General features: G+C 42.7%; 1 protein-coding gene and 1 non-coding gene across 6 annotated transcripts in view; both read left to right on the top strand.

The window, feature by feature from the left end:
- nos1apa (nitric oxide synthase 1 (neuronal) adaptor protein a) overlaps positions 1-21,448 on the top strand; it is a 410,966-nt gene that overhangs the window by 157,603 nt on the left and 231,915 nt on the right. The window lies entirely within an intron of this gene.
- On the top strand, positions 2,644-2,750 carry LOC144692854 (U6 spliceosomal RNA). The gene has a single exon (XR_013579411.1). It is a non-coding gene; the product is annotated as a U6 spliceosomal RNA (small nuclear RNA).

Below are 21,448 nucleotides of genomic sequence, written 5' to 3'. Positions count from 1 at the left end.
TTTGCACGTAGCAAGGTCCCACAAACTGTAATGAGACATGTAAAGCTAATATTTCTGCACAGGTTATGAGCAGGGTGATTAAATGCTTATCAGCTAAGCTGAGTCCGATCATCCACATGAGCATTGGACTTCAATCCCCAAGCAAAGGAGGCGAGTTTAATTTCATTTGTTTTTTTTCAGTAATTTTGGTTGAGGGCTAGACATTGGCCAGGACACTGAGAACTCAGCTGCTGCTCTTCAGTTTGGGCCAAAAGTTTGCCAAACACTTTTTTTTTTAATGGGCAAAGAATACTGGGCTTGTAGTGTAAATGCAAGTTCTGGTATTTAGGAAATTGGCTCAAGGACTGAACAGAGGTTCTGCTTGATGGGTGCATGGAGAAATGTCAGAATCTGATCGAAGGCTCTGGAATAATTTGCCCAGTTTGCATTGCCACTGGGGACTCTCTCCCTGGGAAAGCAGCCTTGTAACTGCACACACCGTACCAGTACAATCTCACAGCTCGATCATCACTGCAGTGGTTGTCCGATTCTCGGTTTGATCATTGTTTAAGTGTAGATTTCTTTTTGAGCTTTGGATGAGAGGATTTGAATTGTGCCTGGTTTGGTTGGGGTGCATATATGGCATTCCCCTTGGCCATGCTGCTAGTGACATCACAGCAAATCAGAGTCAAGGCCGCAGTCCTGTGGGACAGTGCGGCCTGTGATGGGATCAAGAAGTCAAGTGGAAGATGTTTCTGGAACAATTTTATTTCGACGCCCGTCCCCCACCACCCCCAAGTTCTCCTAACACAGCCCTGGGAATTGCACAGGCTACGACCAGAAAGATAAAATGCCTATCAGCTAAACTGAGTGAGTGTGCAATGCATTGGACTTCAATCCCCCAGCAAAGGAAGTGAGCTTAATTTCATGGTAAATAGTTATTCATTAAATACCATCTGGAATCATTTTAATTAAAAACAAATCAGTGTTTTGAATGGAGTTTACTGAATGAGTATGCATTCTGATAATGAGAGATAGAAACATACACTTGCATAATCTTTGTACTCCCTTGGATCTGACATAGCCGAAACCCATGAAACTAGAATGATAAATGTTTGTGTAAGCTGTACTGGCAGATATGAAATCCTTTGGCTATACACTGAAGTTAAAACCCTATCTGACTTGTCAGCTTGGTCACAGTTGCAGGGCGGGATCAATGCAGGCTATTGGTGCAGTATTCAGTTGCACTGTTTAAAAAGAAGCCAGAATAGTCATATTGAGTGTCAAGAGAAAAACATTCAGCTAAAGCAGATAAACAGTTGGTGTCATGCATTTATATTGCTAATTGTCTCTTTAAAGTTTCACTGTGCCACTGTTTTCCAGCCTAAAGTAATTACATGTCCCAAATACATCTACAGTAATTATAGTCTCTTCCGCTAAATGTTACAAAAGATCAATTAACTACAAAGTCCTCCGTGTTTCGCAGACTCAACAGTACAATGGACCGATCAGCACTGCTTTGTAGAAAGTGCTAAGAGAAATATAAAATAACGTTCCAAGAGACAGACAATTTTGAGTTTAGCTCTCCAACTTAAAATATGATGGCACTCATTGTAGAGTTAAATCTGCTTTGGCACAATCAAAATGTCAAGAACAAGATTGAATTGGTCAACTGAATTGCCACTGACTGGCAATGTTGGCGGCAATGGAGAAGGGAACGTGTGGAGGCTCTGTTTATGTGGGACCTGAAATAAGCTGCATGACCAGCAAAAATCCTGAGACGCTTTCCTGGAACTGAACTGGAACGAATGCTATTTTTTTCAGTGTAATCTAAAAGATTCAATTCAGTTCGAAGGACAAGGTTAAGATTTAGGCTGATTCCGTTGGCCTGTGGTGTACACTTTGTTACTTTTTGTTGGCTGGCATTCAGAATTTCACTAGACATGAACAGTGATTTCATTCTAATAGTGTTATGCACAAAATGCAACTGGGACTTTGAAATCTTTCCAATATCATTACAAGTGAAGTATATTACATTCATAATATGAAGTACAAAGGCTGCCCTTAATGCCTGATTTCTCAAGTTTGGTTTTGCTCCTGTAATTAATCATCAATCTTTCTTGAGGGTCATCAGAAACGCTGAAAATCATTGTCATCAGTGTTTGGTCATGACCTACTGGAACTCTCTTCAAGATTGTTACCACATTTTAAGATTTTGGTGTTTCCTGATGTTTGGGCTGACTGCAGAAGGCACTGTTGATTATATCTGAATTTGGGCAAATCTAATCGGCTCAATTCAGAAGTATCATGAGTTTCCGTAGAGAGGAATAAGCTGGGCTCTTCCTTTCAGACAGATGAGTAATGGTGTTTTTATTGCAAGCCAGCGATGTTCGCACCCCAGAACATTGTCATTGAAAAAGCTTGTTTGCTGATCATTGGGATGGAAACTGGGGAGTATTGATTATAAAGCAAGTTACTGCTCGTTTTGGCCATTGCACAGCATGTTCTCAACAGGGCTTGGAAAGAATTTTGTTTTGCTTTCTTTCATGGGATGAGTGTCACTGGCTGGGCCAGCATTTGTTGCTCATCCCTAATTGACCCTGAGAAGGTGGTGGTGAGCTGTCTTCTTGAACTGCTGCAGTTCCTCTGATGTAAGTACCACTACTGCTCGCTTCGGCAGCACATATACTAAAATTGGAACGATACAGAGAAGATTAGCATGGCTCCTGTGCAAGGATGACACGCAAATTCGTGAACAGTTCCATAGAGGTGTCAGCTGTGGCTCAGTTCATAGCACCCTCGCCTTTGAGTCAGAAGGTTGTGGGTTCATGTCCCACTCCCGGAAACCAAGAACTGTGAATGTACTCGAAAGAGTTACATGCGATCTGTTGATAACTCGAAAGAGTTACTGTACTAGGCTGTTAGGAAGGGAGGACCCAGTAAAAAGTGGGAGGACTGTATGTTTCTTGTTGAGGTCAACTCTGGGTGAAATCATGGGCATGTATGTTTTAAAACCCCTATATCCTAAGACATAACTAATGGGGGAATAGATTCCAACCACAATGTACTTCTACTATTAACCTATGAACACTTCTCGAGCAGCTATTTTGAGGCAAATTAATAAAATTACTGACTCCTAAGGTGCACCTGAAGTGGTGCATGAGGTGAAAGTTAGTGTTGCCTCTTGATGCCAGTAATAGTAAATCGCAGATGCCTAATTTTCCTTGAAGGTCCTCATGGATTGGCTGGCACAGCTAACTCGCCACCTCTGTGAGAAACCTGACTTTTCTTATTTTAAAGTCGCGCCCGCCCCCCCACCCCATGCCAGGTGGGCTGCCTCGGCTACAGTACTGGCTGTAGGTTGTATGTCCTTTGCATTGTCCGGCTGCCTTCATTTTGTCCGCCTGCACTGCTGTGCTTAATCTGCCAACGACTGCTCTTGGACAGAATATTCCTGGCCAGCACGTGCTTCGGTCACCGCTGTAACAGAACTTGAAAAGGTTCTTGTTTGTTAAGTTCATGAGCTCCAGGCCGACTGCAGTAAAATATTTGCTCTTCAATTTGATTGTACATCTGTGAAGTGATGGATGAATTGCTTGTTGAACAGACAGCTGCAGATGAATAGTCTATTAGCAATTTCTACTTCCACCCTGTCACTTTTTACGCCCACTTAGATTTTGCTAAAACTGATGATAACTCATTTGAGCCTCACGTTACATTATGTTCCCTGTGAAAATTGCCTTGCCTTTACCCAGATGCAGATGCTGTTCAGTTACTTAATCTGGGCTAACAGGATTCTTGATATTTTCAAAGTAATGTAAGAAGACTTGCAAGAACAAGAATCCCGGAATGCAGAAGAGTCTTTACTTTCCGACAGTTTGGCCAATGTATAGGTACCGGAGAGATTCAATTTGACTCTTGGGAGTTGTTACGATCCCCATAGAGACCAATAACTTTTAACAAGAGATATGATTTTCCCAGTGTCCGATGCAAAGAATCACACAGGTTTTCATGATTTAAGACTTTCACTGTAACAAACAAACTAAAATCAACATCGACTAAACATTGCTTAGTCGGCAACTAATACACTAAACTACAGAAAAGGTACCCCCACCCCCGCCAATTAATCAATTATCACACCCGAAAACCCCACACCATGTTTAGATGTTACGCCATAATCTCAGCAGATACATTGGGCCGAATTTTCAGGTCGGCGTGTGGGTGCACGCCCGACCCACTCGAGCGTAAAATAGCACGTGATGTCATTGGGCGAGTGTCCCGACGTCATCCCGTGCTCGCGCGATATTTTGGTTGGCGGGCGTGCGCAAAAGTTGAAAGTGCGCCCGCTGACAATTAAGAGGACAATTAAGCCCGTTAAAGTTGTAATTTCCCCAGATTTTTCGTGGTTGGTCCAACCTTACGGTTGGCGGACGGGCAGATCAGCCAGGTCACCCAGGGGGAGGGATGAGGTTTCCGTTATTAAATTTAAAAAAAAGAAAAATCTGTGGACAGAATTTTTATAATGTATATGTTCAGGTGACTCTTTGTGATGTTTGGACATGTTTGTTCCGATTTTACAATCTTTATTAAATACTTATGAAGTCTTCAGCTCCCTGAGGCAGCTCTCTGCCTTCAGGGAGCTTTCATTCCGCTCTCGACCACGCCCGCGCTTGTGTCAGCACCTGTCCTCCTCCCGTCCCCACCCCGGCAGCACTGAGCATTTCAGCGCCCGTTTCACACTGGCCAGTGTGAAATCGCAGTTGGGGGCCGATTGTGGTGGGCGGTCCATTCCCCGGCTGCTCCGGGGCCCACTCATTATGCCCACATGCCGACCTAAAAACCCTGCCCCTTGCCTTCTAATAAGGTTGAAAATTCCTCCTAGCAATTGAACAGGCTCTCTTCTCCCTGCCCCACTAGGCTGAGCCTTCTGGGGTCCTTTGAGTAGCCTCTTCACTCAATCCTCCTGAGTAGAATCAAATTGACTTCTGGCAGGTCAGCACCCTCTGGAGACCCCTGAGTCTTTAGCTCTCCACTGGTCCCATCTCTTCAAACAGTAGACCCATTCTCACCAGCAGCCTGTGTGGTACTTAACACGAAAACGGTCTCTCCCTCTTCTTGGCACGGCAGCAGCCATTTTTGGTCTCCCTTTTTGGGCCTCTCTGCCAGACTGCAAGTCTTTTCAATCAGACCAACTGCCCATCTTTTGTGTCAAGGTGTGAAAACTAGTACTTGTGTTTCTATGAATTTCCAATAAATACATTAAGTGCTGGAAAAGCTCAGCGGATCTGGCAGCATCTGTAGAGAGAGAAACAGAGTTAATGTTTCGAGTCCAATGTGACTCCAAAAATAGCCATATTGGGCTCGAAACGTTAACTCTGTTTCTCTGCCCACAGATGCTGCTGGATCTGCTGAGATTTTCCAGCACTCCCTGTTTTGATTTCAGATTTCCAGCATCTGCAGTATTTTGCTTTTATCAACCTGCGCCTCCATCCCCATGACAGCCAGATCACATGGGCCTGTTTCCAGACAGAGTTCAGCATGATTACCACCCCCAATTTTAGGACATTCTGTTTTACCTTAAAATTAAGGAGACGGTTTAAAACATAACCGCCTTATTAAAAACTCACGTTCGTAACCGAGTTGATAGTGAAATCCAGGGAATCTGCAAATCTTTAATTATCTTGAACATAAGCTCTGTCCCTAGATTGAATCAATAGCTACCTATCTGAAAACAGCAATTATATGTTTCAGTGAAAGAAACACCAGGGACAGAATTTTCTCTGTGGGCTTTTGAACCCCACCATCAGGCTAAAACATGGATCAGAAGCCTTCACCGTGTGGGAAACAGTCCCTCAATGTGATGTTCCCTGGATCAGCCAAGTAATGACCAGAGGGAGGGCTTGCTATCCAATAAAGGACAGTGGGCAGGCTCTCTAAGCTGGAGGGCCAATCAGAGGGCTTCCAGTTTGAAAGGCACAGCAGCCTGCAATGGCAGGTAAGTGAGGGAAAGGGTGCTTCAAAATGGAGGCACTCGCTCCCCAACCTTTTTAAAATTTAAGTTGCAAAATGGCTTTTGCATCTGGGGCCACCTCTGTGGAAGGGGGCAGGGAGGTGCTCTTCGACAGGTTAGCCCAAGGCTTCTCCTACACTCAGGCAGATAGGGAGGGTTTCTCAGCCTGCCTGGTCTGCCGCTGGGGGGTGGGGAGACGGGTCCAAGCAGTTAAACTGTCCCCTGTCAGCTGCAGGAGCCTGGGTACCGACTGGAAAATCCCATTTGCCCTCTTTTAATTGGCCTTAAATGGTCCTTAACTAGCTTAATCTGCTACTCCACCGCGTGGGGATAGATACCCATGCCACCCACCCATTCTGCCCTGGCGAAAATGGCCTGGGGGGTGGGATGGAGCTGGGAAAACAGCATGCTATTTTTAGTGCCTGCCCACCTCCGATCCTGTCTGCAGCAGGGGTAAGAATCAATCCCCATGTGGCGATTTCTGTGTAACAAATAAAATAAATAGCCTGAGATTCATATCTGAACTTCTCTTCATTGAAGAAGATTGAGAGAAGGGGAGTGATCCATACTTTTTAAAACATTAGAAGCATCAAAGAAAGCAGATCATTTAACTGCACCACTGTTACTGAGCTAGGGGAAGCCAGCACTAACATTTGCAAACTTCCAGTGAGGCTGGGGATTAAAAAGAATTGTTTTTCTCTGTCTCTGTTTATAACAGATGAGGATACGTACAACAGCAAAACCAGTTAGTGGCTCATGTGGAAGAGTTGGATGAATCTCTGGTTTAATATTGGATTGAAAATTATTTGGGCACCTGTATATACAGGTAATCATTTACTCCATAAAAAGATTGTGATTCATGGAGAAGCCATTTATTCAACATACCCAGTCAAGTTTGAATAATGCAGCTTGTTACATTTGACTAATCCTGAATTCCTGCCGGAATTCCTTCAGGGACAGGGAGAAATTTCACAGAGCCTCATATTTATGGAGGTTGCATTTCTAGCTGTTCAGACCCTGCTCCCCCCACTTGAGATTATCCATAAGAGTGTGAATTGTACATAGCCTGCTGGATGGAGGAGTCTCAATAGGACAAACAGCAGCGTCTTGGCCCTTAATTCTTGATTTGTGAGTTTTGAATTGTAGCCATTGTTGGAAACGTGGCACCCAATTTGTACCCAGCGGATGGAATTTTGTGCCTTCCCCCATGGTGAGTTTGGTGGCAGGGGGCATTTAATCGGGAGGGGAGTGGGTGAAGACCTGCCCGTCTCCACCCTGATTAAGCCCAGGGCAGGAAGGCCCGTGGATGGCCTTCCCTGTCAAATGTAATGATCTGTACTATTCAAACTTGCCTGGGTATGTTGAATAAAAGCCTTTTCCATGAATTGATATCCACTTAAGGCCCTCATCCCACAGGGAGCACGACAAGCAAACTCTGGGGTGTTTCCTTGCAAGCTTCCAGTTGTGGGGGTGGGGATGGGTACCGGGTGTCCCTTGTTCAAAGGCAGTCAGTTCCTGATCGAGGGGCTCAGCATCAGGAAGGGGGCCTACTGAGAGCCAACCCCCCTGCCCTTGCTGCCAACCCCCCTGCCTCCCCCACCACCCCGGCCCTGCCCCGCCCCGACCACCTTGTGACCCCCTTCCTGAGGCCCCCCATCACTAACACTGTCTGGGTCTCTCATCGCTCTAAAGGCTCAGGTGGATGTTGTACCAGCAGCAGCCACTGTCTAACTGGTGGTGGTGTCGAGTACAGAAGAGCTGTTGGCCCTCGGCGGGTGGGACCTCCACCCCTGGGGTCCTTGATCCCGGGAGAAGGCCCTCCGATGAGCTGTCAAGTGCCTGTGTGGCACAAGATGTGGCTGGCCTTCCTGAAAAGAGGTGACCCGGGAGCCTTGTGGGCCATCTTGCTGGCAGCTAAGACCTCCCGTCACCTCCTCAAAGATTTTGCTCAGTGAGCTCTCATAAATAGCAATGAGGTACAAACAAGATATTCTGTTTTATTGAGGTTGGTTGAGGGATAAATATTGGCCAGGACACCGCTGAGAATTTTCCTGCTGCTCTTCAGAATCGTGCCATAGGATCTTTCACACCCACCTGAGCGGGCACACAGGATCTTGGATTTAACATCTCATCTGAAACTTAACTTCACTTTTCTGGTCCAATATTCTGCTTATCTGTAGCTGACCTCCCTGAATAGGGGATGCAGGGCACCAGCAGAAGAAACATTTGAAATAGTTTTTAACATCGTCTAAATCAAAAAGAAAGGGGAATTTAGTGGGCTGTAAAGATGTGGAGGCTGAATAAAGTGAGAGAATAAATGGAGACTGCGATCTTAAAACTTGAGGTGCACATTCACCTTCAGTTAAGTCACGTCATTTGTTTTTTATTTCCCTTCTTGAAACATCCTGCGACCTTGGATTAAAATATTAGCTGAATGTGGTGTTCCCAGTATCATCCCAAAATGCAGTGATGCTAATGAAGCCTGATCTGGTGGCACTGGTAATATATTTTGCCTAGTCTAAGTGTCTGCTGAAACTTGCCTTTAGCTGATGCTGCCAAAGTCAACTACTCTCATAACCCTCCTGGTGAGAAACAAAAATGTCTGAAATCACTTCGGGACAACAGTTTGGGCTGAAGAGTGACCTTGCCTGATTAACGTAGATGATCTGGGAGATGTGGACGTCAACAGGTTGATCTCCAAAAATAACTTCCAAAATAGATTTCAGAATAAATCACTCTTGAATGTACTGAATCCTGAGGCCAAACTGAGCCAGAGCAGTGTACAGCTGGGTGAACTTTCAATATTGATCTGAGACTTCAATTACCAGAAAAGTGAGTTAGTTAACATGTATTACACAACCCTTTAGAGGGATGGAGCTGTTTCCTGTCCAGGTTTGGTTATGAAAATCTAGCTTTAGTTTGCTGATTGGAGAATAGTGGCAAATTTGATGGTGTTGTTTATATGACTTGACTGCTACCTTAGTCAGATAATGGTACTGGCGCTAAATAGAAGAATATTTTCTCCAGTTTGACATCCTAGATTGGGAGGTTGACAATATTTTATAGTTTTAGATATTAAAATGCTGTGGTAAGAATATGGTTAGCGAATATTCTTCCTTTCCTGCACCTCCCCCCACACCCAGCTTAGCCACTCTGTTACCTCTCCTGATGACTTACCTGATGGCCACTTGTAGGTGCTTAAGAGCAACTTGAGTGACCAATCCATGTTTCTGGTTTTTGCTTCTCTGCTTGGAGCTCATTTGTGATATCCTGAGTCACATTGATCGTCGGAGTCCGAGCAAGAAAACCCCCAGCTGAAATGCCACCTTCAGCTTGCACTGTTATTGGAAAAGGATGATAACAGTGACAGTTGCATAATGAGGCTGGTTAAAGGAAAATTGAGTGTCAGTTGTTGCTGGTCACAGCAGGGAATAAAATTCAATAATTTACCATGCCATCGCATTCATGTCACAGAGCTTTATTCAGGAATCAAGTGTTTTTCTCTCCTCTCTGCTTCTACTATTGACTGAAAGTTGAACAATGGCGACAGCTGGGAAAATAAATAGCGTGAAAAATTCCATAAACAATCATAAATTTTCAATCTTAAATTGCCTGGATGAGTCAGTCGGGGAGCTCAGAAATGGATCTTGGCCCAGAACAATGGGAGCGTTTTGTCAACAGTCATGTCTGCAACAGCCATGTTTGTAAATAGAGGATGGCACGGATTAAAAGTAATAGCTCATTCTAAATGGGTTGGAGTGTTGAATGAGTGACTGGCAACCTGAACTGATCTCAGTTAAAATGTCTCACTTAGCCAGTTTACCCATGGTCACACTTTGCCGCCTCCCCCTCTCTCCACCAAGCTACATGACCTAAAGGTTTAACTAGAGCCTGTTACTATTTGACTGAATACTGGTTCGAGTGCTTAAATCCATAATATTGATAATCTCTGCACTTTTTTGACTGGTTCAAATTGGCATAGTATACAAGATTGTATGTTTCCCTGTTCATAAATAAAGTCATATTATTTATCCAGATATCTGAGTAAACTCCCCAGGGAGACGATGAAAGCAGTTAGTATTGATTCATTCAAATGCAAATTAGACAGATTTCTTTCAAGAAAATAACAATTTGGGATGTAGTATCTGAGTAAATTGAGACATGGCATGAGGTAAGTGCCACATGCTTTAGAGGATAAAAAATGACCTCTGGTTCCCGATGCTGGGATTTTCCCCATTTTGTGTCTGGGTTTGTTGCAGACCAATTAATAGAGATTGATTGCTATTAGTAGTCAATAAATCCTTTATGATTGTGTCAAGTGACTGTCAGGATGGGTGAATTAGAGGGGCCTTCAGCCTTTCACCGTCCAGCAATTCCTATGTCAGTGTAGCCTGATGTTGTTCTGAGCCAAACAGCCCACCAAAAATTTCCAGGTTCCCCTTATCCATGCTGAATTAGCTGCTCTCAGCAGAGCTCGGGTAAAGGTGCCACGGTTTGCTTCAGTGCTCTAGTATTCAAGTGCCCTGGGATGTTTTGTCACTTTATAGATACTGTATAAATGCAAGTTGCTGTTGTTGTGTTGCTTGTGAAGGATAGTGATTGACACGCAATAAGCATAAAAATTAGAAACACGTGAATGTTCCACAGTTTCTCTGAAATTATGGTACTTGAACAGGTGAAAGGGTTTTGCACTTGTATGTTTTACACTTGTGTCCCTGTTTTCCCTTTCTGATCCATAGGCCCCCTGCCTTGTGCCAAGCCCCATATGACCAGGCCCGCAACTCACTGAACACACTCCATGCATTTGGGGTTTCCAAGGACTTTCATGGTTTAATACCAGTTGAGTCCAAACTCAGTTGTAAAAAATGATAATCTATTAGAGTACATAACGTTCCCAGTCAGTCTTTCTATGTCTTTTAGGACATTCATTATTCATTGATAAGGCAGTTAACTGTGACTAAGCAGATGAGATTATGAAGTTTATGACATGCAGTTGGGGATAGAGATGAAGCTCTCATGAGTGAATAATTTTTTGAACTTGAAGCTTTAATGCTTTGTAAGCCTATAAATTATACCTTGAGGGCATTGCAGATGCAGGGTCTGTGTAATAATCCCTGTACTCGCATTTCTTTACATGTATTTATTGGATCTCTGCTAGTTGTCTAACATAGCAGTGAGAAAATCTGATGGAAAAAGGAATGGAGCATAAAGCAGGAGGAGTCCTAATGAAACTGTCTGTCTTTAACCCATTGACGGCGCCACAGTATCCAGTGATTGGATAAGTCAAATTCTTTATTAATTGTATGGGATTCCAGAATGCTTACCCTTGTTTTGGGACTTGATTCAGCAACCCTGTCTATTTAATTAGAATTGCTGGGTTAGGAAAAAGCTACTATCCATTTTGTTAACTGGGATTCTGGAATTTTATATAGTGCTGCTTTGCCAGTTCTATTCAGCAGTATTTTTCTTGTGGGAACTGCAGATTCGTGGCCAAGCCTACAGCTATGCTCCTTAGCCCGCTCCTTATCTCTGTAACCTCCTCTGGCTCTACAACCCCCCAGGAATTCTGCATTCCTCTAGTTCTGGTCTCTTGTTCATCCCCCAGTGCCTCCACCCCCCACTGGCAGCTGTGCCTTCAGCTGCCTAAGCCTGTGAGCTCTGAAATACCTCCCGAAACCTTTGCTCCTCTCCACCCCACTCACCTCCTGTAAGAAGTTGCTTAAAACCGATTATCATGTCTTACTGCACTCCTATGAAGTACCTTGGGACATCTTACTAAATTAAAGGCGCTATATCAATGCAAATTGCTGATTTAATGCAGTTGGGATGTAATTGACATAGTTTTACTTTTATTTGCAGTGTCATAGCTGCAGTTGGGAACAGAAATTTCCTCTTATTTTATCTATCTATCAAATAAGCTAACAGTTTTTTGGTCAATTATCATATGATTCCCAACTAACAGCCTTGCAGTTAAACTTCCCATGTGTAACTTTATGTCAAAGCAATTCCATTGAATAGAATAATATGGATTGCTCCAAGCCAACGGGCCCCAGGAATTTTACATCTGACATCAGTTACATGCCCAAAGGAGCAGAGGAAGTGCTGTTTGATGCCTGCAATACATAAGGTCAGATATGAATTGTGCCATCTTTTTTAAAGCTCTCAAGGGAACTTGTCTTTGGCAGCAGAAACTAAAGGACGTATTTTATGATACAGGACTGCATAAACAGTTTGACAACGATCTATCAAAATACATCTTGAGAAAGAAACAGCACTGCCAGAGGTAAACACCAATAAAAATGTAACTTTTTTATTCGTTCATGGAATGTGGGCGTCGCTGGCTAGGCCAGTATTTATTGCCCATCCCTAATTACCCCCCTATTTGGAGGGCAGTTAAGAGCTAACCACATTGCTGTGGGTCTGGAGTGACATGTAGGCCCAACCAGGTAAGGACGGCAGATTTCCTTCCCTTTTATGACAATCGGCAATAGTTTCGTGGTCATCATCAGACTTTTAATTCCCAATTTTTATTGAATTCACATTTCACCATCTACCATGGTGGGAATTGAACCTGGAACTCTGGAGGATTTCCCTGGGTCTCTGGATTACTTGTGCAGTGACAATACCATAATGCCACTGCCTTCCCCTAATGGAGATGACTCTTGGTTGCTGTGAACCATTTTAGCTCCTGATCCCATATTTTATTTTGTCTCTTCAAGATGGTGCTGCACCCAGTCTCAACCATCAATCGGTCCAAAGATTTGTAAAAATAATAGATACATGAGTGTGTTTCAGACTTTCACTTCATCGTCAACTCCCTGCAATTTGAATATTTGAGAGGCCAAACAACTCACGCTGGTATAACAGCCTCACCAAGGCATGTTCTCCGTCTTTCCCTCTGTTGGATAATTAAAGAATGCAGTCCTATTCTTGTCAGCACAACAAGGGCACATGCCCACCATCTCCTCCCCACCCACCCCCCTCACCTGACCCCATTCCTCCAATTACCAACTAAATCACAAACCTAACCAGAATGTGCAGACACATACCCCAAATCACCAGCGACCAGGCCTGAGTATGAGTATTCAGTAAATGTTAGAAGTCTCTGCTAGCTATATAGTTCATTCTCCCCTCCAGCTCCTCCACATTTTTGGTGTTTTGTAAATATGTGATTTGAAAGTCTTAAAATTGATGTCATAAGGGTAGGGTGGTAGCAAATTTAATGAAATGCTGCATTGATTTTAAATTGAACCCACTTTTGATTGTTTCTCCCTCTTGGTGCTGTTTTATAGTGAGTTGCTGTGGCGATACACACTTCTACATGTAGGTGGTGCTACATGGGCAGTGACAGTAGAGGCTCTGATGTTCTTTCATCACATGGGTGACCAGGAATCTCTCCTGCTTTTACTGTCTGCCATTGTCATGTGTTGAAAGGATTTCCAGGTTGATACACAACCTGTTTAGCCACGCTATGAATGCACCTTCATTGACCATCGAGCCCCAGAGCGGGACTTGAACACAGAGCTTCTGGCTCAGAGGCAGGGATGCTACCCACTGAGCCATAAGACCTCCTCTATATCCCTCTCATGAAGCCATACTTCTGAATGAGCTGTCTAGGTGTGCAGTTCTCAGCCTGCCTGTGTTACTGCTGCTGCCCCACATGAATGGAATGTTCCATATTTGCATTATATACTGTGCCACTGTATAAGTGGATTTTCATGAGCAATAGGGACATATGTGAGTCAGAGAGACTAATCTTGGGGATCTGAACTGTTTGTATATTTTGTATGAGCAGACTACTGACTGGAAGCAGCTGCAGCATGTTTCAATGACTGTAAAGCACTTTAGGACATTCTGAGGTTGTGAAAGTAACTAGAAATGTGAGTCACCCAGAAATGCAGATGAATGACCTTCTTCATCTAATTCTTAACTTTTCTAAAGTTTTGGTGAGGTGCTCTTTTGTCCATTTTCAAACCCCTTCCACTATTATGCCGGATATAAAGATTTGTTTGAGGAAAAAGCAATGAATCCACACCACTCACACGCTCCAAAGAGACATTAGTGAGATAGAAAGAATGATCTCGCATATCCCCCATTTTAATTGCTCCACCATTGCCATGTGGTCAGCTGCCAAAATGCTAAGCTCTGTAATTCCCTCCCTAAACCGCTCCACCTCTCTTTCTTCCTTTTAAGATGTACCTTGAAATCTATCCCTTTGACTAGGTCAGCAGCCCTAATATCCTTATGTGACTGTGTAACATTTTGCTTCATAACAGCTTAAGTCATTTTGCTACATTAAAGGCGCTAAATAAATGCAGCTTGTTGATTATTGCACTTCTCTGAAATGGAGACTTCTGTTGCTGTAAGTAAAAATGATTTGTAATATGGGGTTATGCAGCCAGATATATGAAATGCTCTTGAACTGCTATTCATAAGTTTCCTGCTGTAAATTAAAAGCAGGTTAAATTGATGGGCAGAATTTGGAATTTCTGCACATACATACATAATAAAACATTGTAAAAGGTTTCCAATATCTGCATGAAGGTGCAAATTCCATGCGAGCGGACTCCTGCTGTCGGGTGACTGAGTTGTGCTATTAATGATAGAGTTGATCTGTAGACACTTCTTGGGTGGAAACATTAAGTGTATTTACAACATACTCAGCAGCAACTACATACGTACTTTCAACTCCAACTCTATCTCTACACTGACTCCTGAGGTAGCCTGTGCTACTCTCCTATTGGTTACTACAGACCATGTGATCTTCCTTAACAAGTATTATTCTTAAAGGTACATTACACACTAAATAAAACCACAATTACTACAACTCCTATCTAAAACTAAGTGATCTGCAGCATTCAATTTAAAGATGGGTTTTTCCCGCTGTTTTTTTTCCTGCATTGATTTAAAGCATTTTGCAGTTTTGCGAGTAACTCACCTTCTGACTCCCCAAAGCCTGTCCACCATCTACATGGCACAAGTCAGGAGTGTGATGGAATATTCTCTACTTGCCTTGATAAGTCCAGCTCCAACAGCACTCAAGAAGTTTGACACCTTCCAGGACAAAGCAGTCTTTTTGATTGGCACCCCATCCACAAACGTTCGTTCTCTCCACCACCGACGCGTAGTAGCAGCAGTGTGTACCATCTACAAGATGCACTACAGGAAGTCGCCAAGGCTCTTTAAACAGCATCTTCCAAACCCACGACCACTACTATCTAGGAAGGACAAGGACAGCAGACACATGGGAACACCACCCACCTGGAAGTTCCCCTCCCAGCCTCTCACCTTCCTGACTTGGAATTATATCATAGTTCCTTCTCAATCACTGGGTTAAAATCCTGGAACTCTCTTCCTAACAGCACTGTGGGTGAACCTACACCACATGGACTGCAGCGGTTCAAGAAGGCAGCTCATTACCACCTCAAGGGCAAATAGAGATGGGCAGTAAAAGTTGGCCTAGCTAGCGACGCCCACATCGCATTAATGAATTTTTAAAAAGTTACAGGATTTTGAGTGTGAACATTTTTTTTCAAACATCTAAACAGTTTCTGTGCACAGGCCATTGCCCTCTGCAGTCTGAGGCTGTACCTTTTTCTATACTGTCTGACCTTGCAGAAGTGTGCAATCAAGGGCTGAAAATGGCCCACATTTACATCTGTATTACAGATTTAATGTATTGTGAAGTGTTACCTAGTCCTCTTCAAAACGGTGCAAATTAGCAAGAAGGTTAGTGATGTACAAGCTAAAAATACTAATAATTTTGTTTGCAAATAACAATATGAAGCAAAGATTTCAATGCTAAAAGCACAATCGCAATATAAAATCTAAACAAACGAGAATGTCCATTTCTAATGTCACTTGCCTTAAATAATAAAAGCTTTTTATTGTTTTGCCCGTCTCTGTTCATTGAACAAAAGGGATATTGGCCATCTCCACTGCAACACAAACTTGTTAAAAAGACTATCTGCAATCTATTTGGACCAGCAGCATTCAGAAGGATTAGTTTTGTTGTCCAGAAGTCGTACTATTAACTCTAAATATGTTTAAAATACACCTTTGGCCTGTTCTCAGATTTTCCTTCCCCATCTCAATTGAAACCAAATGATACCTCCTGTAATTTTCTAACTGCACTAACAAACCAAGAGACACTGTGTGTGCAAGTATATGGTTCTGCCTGCCAAGGTACACAAAGGAATCCATAAGCATTTGTTATTAATTGAGCCTGTACAATGAAATGAGCCAGAGAATGGATTTTTTGGGGCTTAGCACCCAAGTAACATCCATTTGTTTGGTACACTGTGAAGAAAAACTACACTGTTTAGCACCTGCACTTTTTTGCTTCTCTAGGGGCCCAGTGTATTCAAACCCCATGTCAGTGTGTTCCAGATTAAGCCATGATTGCTCCATTTATCTGTGTTTACCTCAGGTGCAGGATAGATGCTGCATGTCTCTATGAGCTAATAAGTTACAGTTATGCTTGAAAAACATCAGCAAGTTCAGTTATATTCCTCCTGTAACCTTACGGATTCACAACGAGATAAAAGAGTTGTGTTGGGAGTAGTTTTGATCTGTTTTATGGAGTTTGGATGATCTTTCCATATTCTGCTACATCCACCCTTAGCATCTTTAGGCCCCACTCATTGGAAGATTCAGATTTATGAATCCACTCTGTTACAATCCCAGCTGCTGTTAATACTGGACAAGTCAGACCCCAGAGTGAAACCTGGCTTGATAGATCTGAACTTTTTTTTTTAGAAACTGTGGAGGAAAGTTACTGAACAAATTCACAGGAGTCAGCTGATAAACCTTTAAAACAAAGAGTAAAATATTTATTAAACAAAAAAAGTGAACTATATTACACCAGAAAAAAGGTTGGAAAGATCCCAGCACAAGAAGATAATTCAAAATTCCACTATTCCTTTGCCCCAGCAATATCTTTACAGCCACATAAACCAGTGAAGAGTTATTACTAGCTTGACACACAAAGGCTTCTCACTTGGGACTGTTACTGTTGCAAATTATTTTCTTCCAGTGGATTCCTGAACATTCAGTTGGTGCTTCTCACCCAACTTGCATCTCTCCCCGAGACACCTAAAAATGCAATCTAAGCTGACAGATTCTTCAAATACCAAGCAAACAAACGAGTTTGTTAAACTAAGCCTTCCAGTAGCACTTCTAGTAAACTGCTCAATTTACTGAGTCCTATAATTGATTATTCAGTTAACTTATTTCCCAATAGCCTTGATAACATTGATCCTTGCCACGTCAGACCAAGCAACATTCTTTCCCCACAAGTGCTAGGCAATTACCACCTCCAACAAGAATCTAACCACCTTCCCTTGATGTTCAACAGCATTACCATTGCAGACACTTCACCATCAGCGTCCTGTGGGGTTACTATTGACCAGAAGCTGAACAGGACCAGCCATACAAATACTGTGGCTACAAGAGCAGATCAGAAGCTGGGAATTTTACAGCAAGTAACTTGCCTCCTGACTTCCCAAAACCTGCCCACCATCTACGAGGCAAAAGGAGCGTGATGGAATAATCCCCACCTGCATGGATGAGTGCAGCAACAACAGCATTCAAGGCGCTCGACATCATCAAGGACAAAGCAGCCCACTTGAGCGACTCCCCATCCACCACCTTAAACATTCACTCCTGTTATGACTTGGCAGATGATGTGTGCCAGGCAGACCAAAATCACAAGAAAACTTGGTCGCACTATCACAATTGTTTTGCAATTTGTATTTATTACGAGAATATGTGTGCGCTGAATTTAAAAGTTATGAGTCCACCAAGACCTTTAGAGATTTTAAAAATTAAATTAAAATATTTATTAACAAAATAAAAGGTTTCACGCACACACATAAGACTACAATTATTTACTACCATAACAGGCACTCTCAGAAGCCTTTGTCATTATTCAAGCTACGAACAGAACATCCTTAAATGGCTGCAGTGTTCTTTGGTTTCCCGATGTCTGCCCATTGATCTCAACAATGCAGACTAAACTTGACTTTTGCTAAAGATTAAACTTCAGTGGTCTGACTGGATTGGCATTCGCAATTCATAATTTCTATACATCATCATTAACTATATAATATTTATCCATCTCTCTGTAGAGTGTTTCAACCAGATTATCGTCGCTCACTTCCTTTGGAAGTGGTGTCAACGCATTAAAACATGCAAAGGATTCCGGCTTTGAAAGTGGAAGGTTTGAGAAGCAGGAAACCAAAGAGAGGAAAAGCATTTGTCAACCTTTGCTCACCTGAATAAGCTTATTTTCGAGCCTGAATGAACTAATTTGTGTCAGACTGGTGCAACTTAACATATTGACATCTGCTATGCTTCAGGATTAATGGAATGCAGATAATCAGCTTGAGAGACAGCAGGTTCTACTTTACAGTCACAATCTTTTCAATGTTAAATGATGCTAAAGGAAATATGCTGTTTTATTTGTAATGAATTACTATTGCTTGTATTCCTTAGAATATATTAAGACTGATTTTCATAAACACGGGGTGCACTTTTGGATTCAAGGGCAGCTGATATTAATGCAGTCATTGTCTTATCATTATTCACTCAAGTGACAGTGACATGTCAGTGCCGGTGACAGTTCAGGCATATTCAAATATAGTGATGCTTCAAAATAGCCAAGATCTATCTCTGATGCCTGGCACTTTGAACATTAGCTATTCTGGGCATTCCTTGTGGACATTTAGAACCTTCCTTCCTACCAGCTAATACTTATAATTCAGTCTAGACTGGTCAGTATTTATGAAGTATTCTCATACTTGGTGATACTTCTGTCCCTTCAGATTGGTGCTTATGACCTTATTTCTTCTATTGGCTGCAACCTGACTCAACATTTTCAACTCTCTCTTTGCTGTCCTCCCAAAATCCAAACTGTAGAACTGACAACTTGTTTCAAACTCTACCGCACATCTTGCCCTTGTTAGGACCAGGTGAGGAGGGGTGAATGGCTCCCCTCTTTGCCTACCCCCTTGTTTGACCGTAACAGGTTTTTTGTTTTAAGAGGATCTATTTGCCAATTCAGTGAGAATTAACAATTTATGCACGTGGTCATAAAAGAACCAATAGGACAGATTTCCCTGAGCTTAACAAAGAAAGAGGTTAGCTTTATTATACTCAAACCGATCTAAGCAAAATAATAAAGTACGTACCAACTTTCACACATACAAACTTGAAGCTCACACACACACAAGTACAGATTACAGAGTGGGAAAGGATGGGTCTGCCAAATTAGAGTCAATTTCTAAAGAAGTAAAAGAGTATGCAGTCTGTGGTTTGGTGACTCGCTGTCTTCAGGCTGCATTCAATGGTCTTGATGCTTCCAATTTAAAGATTTGGATGACTGAGTTGGTTGTTCTTCAGGAGATGGTAGTGCTGGATTGGACTGCTTTAAGAAATCTTTATCTGCACCAAGGCATCCCTGGATAATCACAGTTAGCAAACAGGGCTTAAAGCTTACCAGGTGGGTTGGAGAGGACAGGAGGTAGGAGCGATCCTACTTAGGTCTTCTCCCCAACCTGCTAGTCCTCAATTTTGCTGATAAATCATGTACTTAAAACATACAAATGGTTGGCTTGTCATGTGAACTTCCTTCTCCAATTTCCAGGGGGATTCAGAAAAAGCTATTGTCTGTGTATTTCAAAGGTGACTTGATTAGCTTGGGTCTGGAAGCTAATGGAGTCAGAGTCTGTGTCTGAGTGATTCGTCTTCATGGCCAGTCTCCAACAGTTGAATACCTCAGGTGATTGTCATGGATGCCTTGCTAATGAGACAGGAGATGTGAATTGTCAACACTCCCCTGAAGTCATTGTCTTTGATGGATTTTGCAGACAGACTGACACAACTCCAATGAATTGGAATGTGATCCATCTTGGGCTATGAGTTCGAATCACTTTAGTTTCTGCGTGTTTGAAAAGTCTGTTTTTAAATGTGCAATTCAGATTTCCAGCTGGTGGATTAAACATCATTAATTGGCATAAAGCACATCTTCACGACACCCTGCCCACCCATCAGCTCATTCCTTCATCATTTACATTCATTTCGAGGCATTGGGAATGATAGCTAAATTCCTCGCCCAACATCGCCCCATCACCTTGCTCTTTATCACCTGTAGCATCCTTCTGCCCTAATAACTGCACACCCCAGAATTTTTTATGCCTCTGACTCAAGTCTCTTGTGCATTCCCTTTACTCCAACATCCGTTTGATGACATCACTTCCTGTGTCCTATTCTTCGTAGTTGCTTCTCTAAACCGTTCTTCTCCACCTCTCTTTCCTTTTTTTAAAAACAAATCTCCTGATAACCCAACACTTCAGTCAAGCCTTTGGACACTCTTTCTAATCTTTTTAGCCTCAGTATCCATTTTCTCTTGTGCCTTCCAAGAAGCGCTTAAAAATATTTTTTTTAAACATTAAAGCTGTTGATAAATGGCAGTTGTTGCTTCTGCCATTGTAACCATGAATGTACTGACCAATCATTAGGACCTGCTGACTGACAATGATGACCTCGTATTGGCAGCTCATGCTCACTGCTACCCACCAATTTTTATATTCTGTTGTTGGCACTTCTGGCAAGGGTTAAAGTATAGAGAACAGAAGCAGGAACTCTGGTCGGTCAACCCCTCACTAATTCAGCAGCACTCAGCCCAACCATAGCATCCTTACTGGTGTAGCGAAAATTGAAATAGAATCTGGGACTTTAAAGTTTGGGTCAGCTATTCACTGGATTAACTCGCTGGAGCATTGCAGGCAAGGAGCTTTGTTTCCGTTATTAATGTTTACTTTGTTTACTGCTGCAGAAGCTTTACTAACCTCTAACAAAGCTGCGACAATAATGCAAAGCCATTCCCCATCTGTAGTGCTATCCTGCCTCATGACTCACTGCGCCGTCATATGCGATAATTAAAGGTCGTTGCCATTAATCTTTCACAAGGAAGGAGTAAAATGATGGCCTGGATGCATACTTCAAATTGTGTCTTAACCTTTATATTAAGTTGGATGTATTAAAAATAATCTTTTACAAGTTTTTGATATTCTTTCATGGGGTGCGAACAGGGCTGGCAATGCCAGCATTTGTTGCCCATCCCTAATCACCCACAAGAAGGTGGTGATGAGCCATCTTCTTGACCACAGCAAAGTGCCCTGTTAAGGTATGGCAGTGTTGGTTGTGACCTGGCTGCTGTGAGCCAGTTATTGTGGCCCAGAGTAAATCCCTCCTCCTATGGGACAAATATCTTTGCCCAATGGCACCTGCAACGTAGAAGAATGATGAGTAAAACCTTGTGACCTACCAACACTCCAGCACAAGGCATTGGAACATATTATGCCATTGCTATGTATAAGTAGACGGGGTGGGGGGGAGATACAAGGGGTGGGATGAAGGCAGGCTTCACAGGTTTGTTTTAAATCTTCAAGGGAAATG

The sequence above is a fragment of the Cetorhinus maximus genome, chromosome 17, assembly GCF_964194155.1.
Source record: "Cetorhinus maximus chromosome 17, sCetMax3.hap1.1, whole genome shotgun sequence".
Classification (NCBI taxonomy): Eukaryota; Metazoa; Chordata; class Chondrichthyes; order Lamniformes; family Cetorhinidae; genus Cetorhinus; species Cetorhinus maximus.
This window is presented reverse-complemented; position numbering and strand designations above follow the sequence as displayed.